Source organism: Humulus lupulus, chromosome 7 (genome assembly GCF_963169125.1).
Source record: "Humulus lupulus chromosome 7, drHumLupu1.1, whole genome shotgun sequence".
Lineage (NCBI taxonomy): Eukaryota > Viridiplantae > Streptophyta > Magnoliopsida > Rosales > Cannabaceae > Humulus > Humulus lupulus.
In genome coordinates, this window is record NC_084799.1 from 181,075,012 (window position 1) to 181,082,184 (window position 7,173).

Below are 7,173 nucleotides of genomic sequence, written 5' to 3' on the forward strand. Positions count from 1 at the left end.
CAACTTGCATGTCCTTTATAATGCAGTACATCATCCACATCCTTTCCCGACTGACAGTTGAATCATGCGATGTGGGTAGTAAGCTGGCTTGGACGAAACTATACAAGCATTTGATGTCGTGTTGCAGATCGGTCCGTTTGAAATGAAACGTTCCGTTTTCGTCAATATCCCATTCAGCATCGGGCTTTGCCAGTTCGGGTGTGATATCTTGCATTAGCTCATCAGTGAGCGTTTCACGATCTTTGGAGAACTGACAAGGCACAGGCTTCAGCAGAAAGATATCGTTGATGACCTTAGCAGAAAATGGCACCATAGTTTCTCAAACAATCACTTCAGTTGGCCATTGATCGACCAAGAAGTTAGAATAGAACTCCTTGACCAATTTTGGTATTGCGGGTTCAGGCACTAAGCACAGGCTTTCCCATTTCCTCTCTGTGATATTATCTATCAACCACTATGGCATATCTCCAAAATTGTCTTCCTTAGCCAAAATGCCCCTTTCAATATAGAAATCCTTGTGGCGAATGGAATTATGGTATTTCACCTCCGCTGCCTGTGATGCAAATTTCTGCACCTCAGCAAAATTCTTTTTCTTTGATCTGTTAGCAGATTGTTTGACCTTAGGCATTTTCCTTTGTACTCACAACAAGCGCCAGACACAAATTTACAGAATATCACACCAAACCCACACCAGCACAGAAAATTCAATTCTTCTTCCCAGACTCAGCAAGAATCAATCATAGCAATGGTATAATCATGAGGTAGGAGATAAGCTAACAAACCAGAGAGAAGCTTAAAGTAGTCACAAATGGTGGCGGTGATGATGAGCCTCGGTCTGGTTTGGGTCGCTGTTGGTGTGTGGTGGCTGGATGAATGGGTCCGTGAGTGCGTCGGAATGGTGAGGCAGAGATGCGGAGTCTTGGCTGTTTCGGATGCTGGATTCATGAGATGGATATGGCGGAGGTGCAGCTGTGCGAGGGCCGTGGGTCGCGGCTGAGTGAATGGGTCGCTGGGATGGCTCGTCGAGGGTGGTATTCGGCTGTGTGGCTTTGGGTTGGGGGGTTTCGGGTTCGGTGAGGGTGGTTCGGATGAGGGTGTGGCTCGGTTGTGTTGGGATTCGTGGGTCGTGTGCGACGGAGGCTGTGAGTCGGGAGATGGAGCTGGGGTCACCGTGGGTTCGTGGTGGCTGGGTCGTGGTGGTAATAGAGAAGAGGCTAATGAAGAAGGTTTTAGGGTAAGAAATTTGGGGTTATTTAATTTATTAGGTAAAATAAATCTATTTCAGCTCTTCCCCCCCCCCCCCCCCCCTTTTATAAAGGACCTCAAAATTTCTCAGAAAAAAAAATGCTCCCAGTTGATATAGCAATGCTTATAGCATAGCATTTTTCCTCCTGCGTCCCTATTCCAAAATGCTAAGGCAAATGCTATAACACCTGGGACTTCCAGCTTTTTGAAAATTTTCTGCCTTTCACCAAACTTGTCCAACTTCCCATATTACAGCTTCCTGTCTTGCACCTGCATAAAATCATCACAACCACTAACACACACACTTAGTAACACCAAGAAAACACAAGTTTATGTATATGTAATTATATATATATATTTTTTTTATTTATATATTTTTTTTCTTCTCTTTTTTTTTTCTTTTCTTTTTACAAGGGGTGGTACACCCCAAACTTAATTACATATAATATATTTATATAATTACAATCTGGTTCTTCCACTCCTGGGTTGCCCAAGTGTGATATATTGAATACATGGCAACCCATATTCCTTCTTCCTCAAGCATCTTTCAAGGTGACGGAGGTCTTTCCTCTGTCGACCTCCCCTCCAAAGTAGTGTTTCAGTCGCTGCCCATTCACTTTAAATACCCTACCGGACTGATCTTCTTTTACATCTACAGCTCCATGAGGGTACACTTTGACAATGCTGAATGGTCCCGACCATCGAGACTTAAGCTTTCCGGGAAACAACTTCAGCCGCGAGTTGAAAAGCAAAACTTGCTGTCCCTCCTCAAACACTCGATGTTGAATTCTCTTGTCATGCCATCTCTTGGTTTTCTCCTTGTACAGCTTGGCATTTTCATAAGAAAATAGTCTCATTTCTTCAAGCTCATTCAGCTACAACATTCGAGCTTCTCCAGCAGCATGGAGATCAAAATTAAGCTTCTTGATGGCCCAAAATGCTCGATGTTCCATCTCTGTCGGCAAGTGACAAGCTTTCCCATAAACCAACCGATACGAGGACATGCCTAGAGGTGTTTTATAAGCTGTACGGTAAGCCCAAAGAGAGTCATCTAACCTTTGAGACCAATCCTTGCGACTAGGATTGACAACCTTTTCGAGAACACCCTTGATCTCTCGGTTAGAGAGCTCGGCTTGACCGTTGGTTTGAGGATGGTAGGCAGTAGAAATCTTGTGTTTCACACTGTATTTGCCCAACAAGGCTGCTAGGATCTTATTCACAAAATGGGTGCCTTCATCACTTATCAATGCTCAAGGGGTTCCAAAACGGGTAAACACTTGTTTCTGAAGGAACTTCATAACCACCTTGGAGTCATTTGTGGGACTTGCTACTGCTTCGACCCATTTCGAGACATAATCCACCGCCAACAAAATGTATAGATTGCCAAAAGATGGTGGGAATGGTCCCATGAAGTCGATTCCCCAAACATCAAAGAGTTCCACCTCAAGAATGCAATTCAAAGGCATCTCATTATTTGCTGAAATATTTCCAACTCTTTGGCAGCGATCACATCTCCTTGCAAAGTCATGAGCATCCTTGAAAATGGTAGGCCAATAGTACCCCGATTGAAAAATTTTAGCAGCTGTTCTTTGTCCACCAAAATGTCCTCCATAGGGAGATGAATGGCAGTGTTCTAGAATGCTTGAAACTTCCTCTTCTGGCAGACAACGCCGCATGATTCGATCTGCACATTGCCTGTACAAGTACGGCTCATCCCAATAGTAGAATCTCACATCATGGAAGAACTTTTTAAGTTGCTGCCTATTCAACTCAGGAGGCTGCAATCCGCTCACCAAGTAATTAACAAAATCAGCATACCAAGGAGTTTCTTGAGTTACAACCAGCAGCTGCTCATCAGGAAAGGTTTCTTGAATTTGCAGCTCATCTTGCTTGTCACAACCTGCTTCAAGCCGAGATAAATGATCAGCCACTTGGTTTTCCGTTCCTCTTCTATCTCGGATTTCTAAGTCAAATTCTTGAAGAAGAAGAAGAAGAACCCAACGAATAAGTCTCGGCTTGGCATCTTTCTTGGCAATTAAATACTTGATTGCTGAATGATCGGTGTAAACAATCACCTTTGTTCCCACAAGATAAGACCTGAATTTGTCAAAGGCAAACACCACAGCCAGCAGCTCTTTCTCGGTGGTTGAGTAATGGATTTGAGCATCAATGAGTGTCTTACTTGCATAATAAATGGAGTGAAAAATCTTCTCTCTTCGCTGCCCAAGTACTGCACCAATGGCGAAATCACTAGCATCGCACATTAATTCAAAGGGCAAAGACCAATCCGGAGCAACAATGACTGGAGCAGGAACTAAAGCCTTCTTCAAAGTCAAAAATGCATCATGACATTCTTTGGTGAATTCAAACTATCGGTTTTGCTCCAGGAATGAACAAAGAGGTTTTGAGATCTTCAAAAAGTCCTTAATGAACCTTCTATAGAACCCCGCATGCCCCAAGAAACTTCTAATGCCTTTGACAGTGGTGGGTGGTGGCAATTTCTCAATCACTTCCAGCTTTGCCTTATCTACCTCAATGCCCTTATGAGAGACTTTATGGCCTAAAACAATGCCCTATTTCACCATAAAATGGCATTTCTCCCAATTTAACACCAAGTTGGTCTCCTCACATCTTGTCAACACCTTCTCCAAATTAGCTAAACAATTATCAAAAGACTCCCCAAATACCGAGAAGTCATCCATGAAGATCTCAAAAATGTTTTCTGCCATATCTTAAAAAATCGCCATCATACACCTTTGGAACGTGGCGGGAGCATTGCATAATCCAAACGACATCCTTCGAAAGGCAAAGGTACCGTAGGGACAAGTGAATGTTGTCTTTTCTTGGTCTTCTGAAGCAATAGAGATTTGGTTATAACTTGAGTATCCATCAAGAAAACAATAAAACTCTTTTCCCGCCAACCGATCAAGCATTTGGTCAATAAATGGCAGCGGAAAATGGTCCTTCTGAGTGGCATTATTCAGCTTCCTATAGTCCATGCAAACTCGCCAACCAGTCACCGTTCTTGTGGGAATCAATTCATTGTTGTCATTAGTCACCACTGTAACTCCTCCCTTTTTAGGGACACATTGAATCGGGCTGACCCATGAGCTGTTTGAAATCGGGTACACAATGCCATAATCGAGCCACTTGATCACTTCTTTTCGAACCACTTCCTTCATGATGGGATTCAACCTTCGCTGCTGCTCAATAGAGCTACTACAGCTAGCTTCCAGCAGTATTTTGTGCATACAAAATGTCGGGCTAATGCCTTTTATGTCTGCCATAGTCCAACTAATTGCTTTCTTATGCTCTTTCAACACCTCTAGCAACAAACTTTCAGCTTCAGCTCCCAACAATGCTGAAATAATCATAGGCAGCGTTTCATTGTCCCCCAAGTAAGCATATTTTAAGTGGCTCGGCAAAGGTTTCAACTCTAGCTTAGGTGGTTCTTGAATGGAAGGCTTTGGAGGCTTGAAATTCCCTTCCGATAGGTTTAGAGACTCATAAGGTTTGCTGAATTTCATGGCTGGTTTGCTGGACTCTACCCATGTGACTTGGGACTCCTCCTCTTTGCTAAATTCTTCATCATCTTCAAAGATATTCACCCCCAAATTAGCCTTACGAATTTCCTTATGAAAAGTTTTAACCACAAGTGTCTCAATTACACTCAATCTAGAGCATTCTTCGATGTCATCCAGAAATTTCATGGCTTTGAAAACACTAAAGGTCACTTGTTGACCATTCACCCTCATGGTAAGTTCTCCATTTTTCACATCAATCAAAGTCCTCCTGGTAGCAAGAAATGGCCTCCCCAATATGATTGGTACATCCTTATCCGCTTCATAATCAAGAATGATGAAATCAGCCGAAAATATGAACTTGTCAACTTGCACTAGTACATCATCAATTTTTCCTTCCGGATGAGCCATCGACCGGTCCGCCAATTGTAAGGTAACAGTGGTTGGCCTAGCTTCTCCAATGCCCAATTTCTTGAAAATTGACATGGGCATTAGATTAATACTAACGCCCAAATCACATAAAGCTCTTCCCACATCTCTCCCACCAATGGAGCATGGAATTGTAAAGTTGCCCGAATCTTTTAATTTAGGAGGAATTTTACTTTTCAACATAGCACTACAGCCCTCTGTTAAAGCAACTGTTTCGAATTCACCAAGCCTCCTCTTTCTTGTCAAAATGTCTTTAAAAAACTTCACATTATTGGGCATTTGCTTCAAAGCTTCCACCAAGGGAATGTTGATATGGAGCTGCTTCAAAACATCCAGAAACTTCCTGAATTGGCCATCTTGCTGCTGTTTTTTGAATCGTTGAGGAAATGGCGGAGGTGGCTTGTGTAAAGTCTTTTCTGCAGTATAATGCTGAACCGATGCTCTATCAACTGGGGAGAATTCAGCAGCTGTACTTGCTGGTTTTTTACTCGTTTCCCCTTCGGTTTGGATTGAAGTGGGCTCCTTGCTGCCCTTTGTTTTCTCCTCATTCACTTCCATATTTTTCCCACTCCGTAGATTGATTGCCTTACATTGTTCTTTTCCATCCCTCCTTGGATTCTCGGTGTCACTTGGCAAAGAACCTTGGGGTCGATTTTTCAAGTCATTAGCTAAATGCCCCAATTGAATTTCCAAATTCCGAAGAGAAGCTGCCTGGCTTTGAATTACAGCGTCATTCTTGGCCATATAATCTCTCATTAAATTCTCCAAAGAACTTGTTTGAGAGCCTTGAGGTTGGTGCGATTGTTGAGGTCTTGGTTGTTGAGAAAATCCCGATGGATATGAATGTTTTCCTTATGTTGGTGCTCCACTTGAACTTGCACCTTGACCCCCCCCCCCCCCCCCCACATGACAGATTTGGATGATGCCTCCATGCTGGATTGTAAGTGTTAGAATATGGGTTGTTGTTGCGGTTGGAGTTTTGATTACCCACATAGAAGACCGAAGCTGGATTTGAAGGGCAATTCTCAAAAGTATGCCCGTCCCCACAATACACACATGATACTTCTGCACGTTGAATGGCAGCAGCTGGCTGTACATTTCCTCCCATACTCATGTTCTTTAAAATGTTGGTCATTGAGGCCATTTGAACGGTTAGAGCATCTACTTCAAGAACACCCGCTACTTTTCGGCTTGTAGGAGCTCTAGTATTTGACCATTGGTAGTTGTTGCTTGCTATTCTTTCCAAAATCTCAAAAGCTTCATTATAAGACTTGGAAAGAATGGCTCCATTTGTTGAAGCATCTAAAACCATCCGAGAGGCTGCATTGAGACCATTGTAAAATGTCTCGAGTTGTATGCAATGAGGGATACCATGGTGAGGACACTTCCTCAATAGCTCCTTGAATCTTTCCCAAGCATCACTAGTAGACTCATCTTCCATTTGTTGAAAAGACATGAACTCGCTTCGAAACTTTGCATTTCTTGTTGGAGGAAAGTACTTTCGTAAGAATTTTTCAGCCAAGTCGTTCCAATTTGTCACCGAATCGGGAGGAAGGGTGTTGAGCCATGATCGAGCTTGATCCCTTAAAGAGAATGGGAACAACTTCAATCTTAGTGCCTCCTCACTTACTCCTTGTAGCTTGAAAGAATCACTCACCTCCAAAAATGAGCGAATATGGAGATGAGGATCTTCCGTTGGCAACCCACTAAATTGACCAACTATTTGGAGCATTTGGAACATGACCGGCTTGAGCTCAAATTGAGGTGCCTGAATCTTGGGCCTCACAATGCCCGGATTGAGCTCGTTGAACATAGGGGCAGCATATTCTCTTATTACTCTTGCTCTATCATCCGCCATAGCAATAGGATTAGCCATGTTATGCGCAACCCCTTCATTTTCGGCATTTTCAGCCATGTTGCAGCGGCCTTTAGCCTTTTGTGCCTTTCTCCTTTGTCTAAAAGTGCGTTCCATCTCGGG

General features: G+C 43.1%; 1 non-coding gene across 1 annotated transcript; it reads left to right on the top strand.

The window, feature by feature from the left end:
* Nucleotides 1-6,562: 6,562 nt before the first annotated feature.
* On the top strand, nt 6,563-6,669 carry LOC133793363 (small nucleolar RNA R71). The gene has a single exon (XR_009874808.1). It is a non-coding gene; the product is annotated as a small nucleolar RNA R71 (small nucleolar RNA).
* Nucleotides 6,670-7,173: the final 504 nt, after the last annotated feature.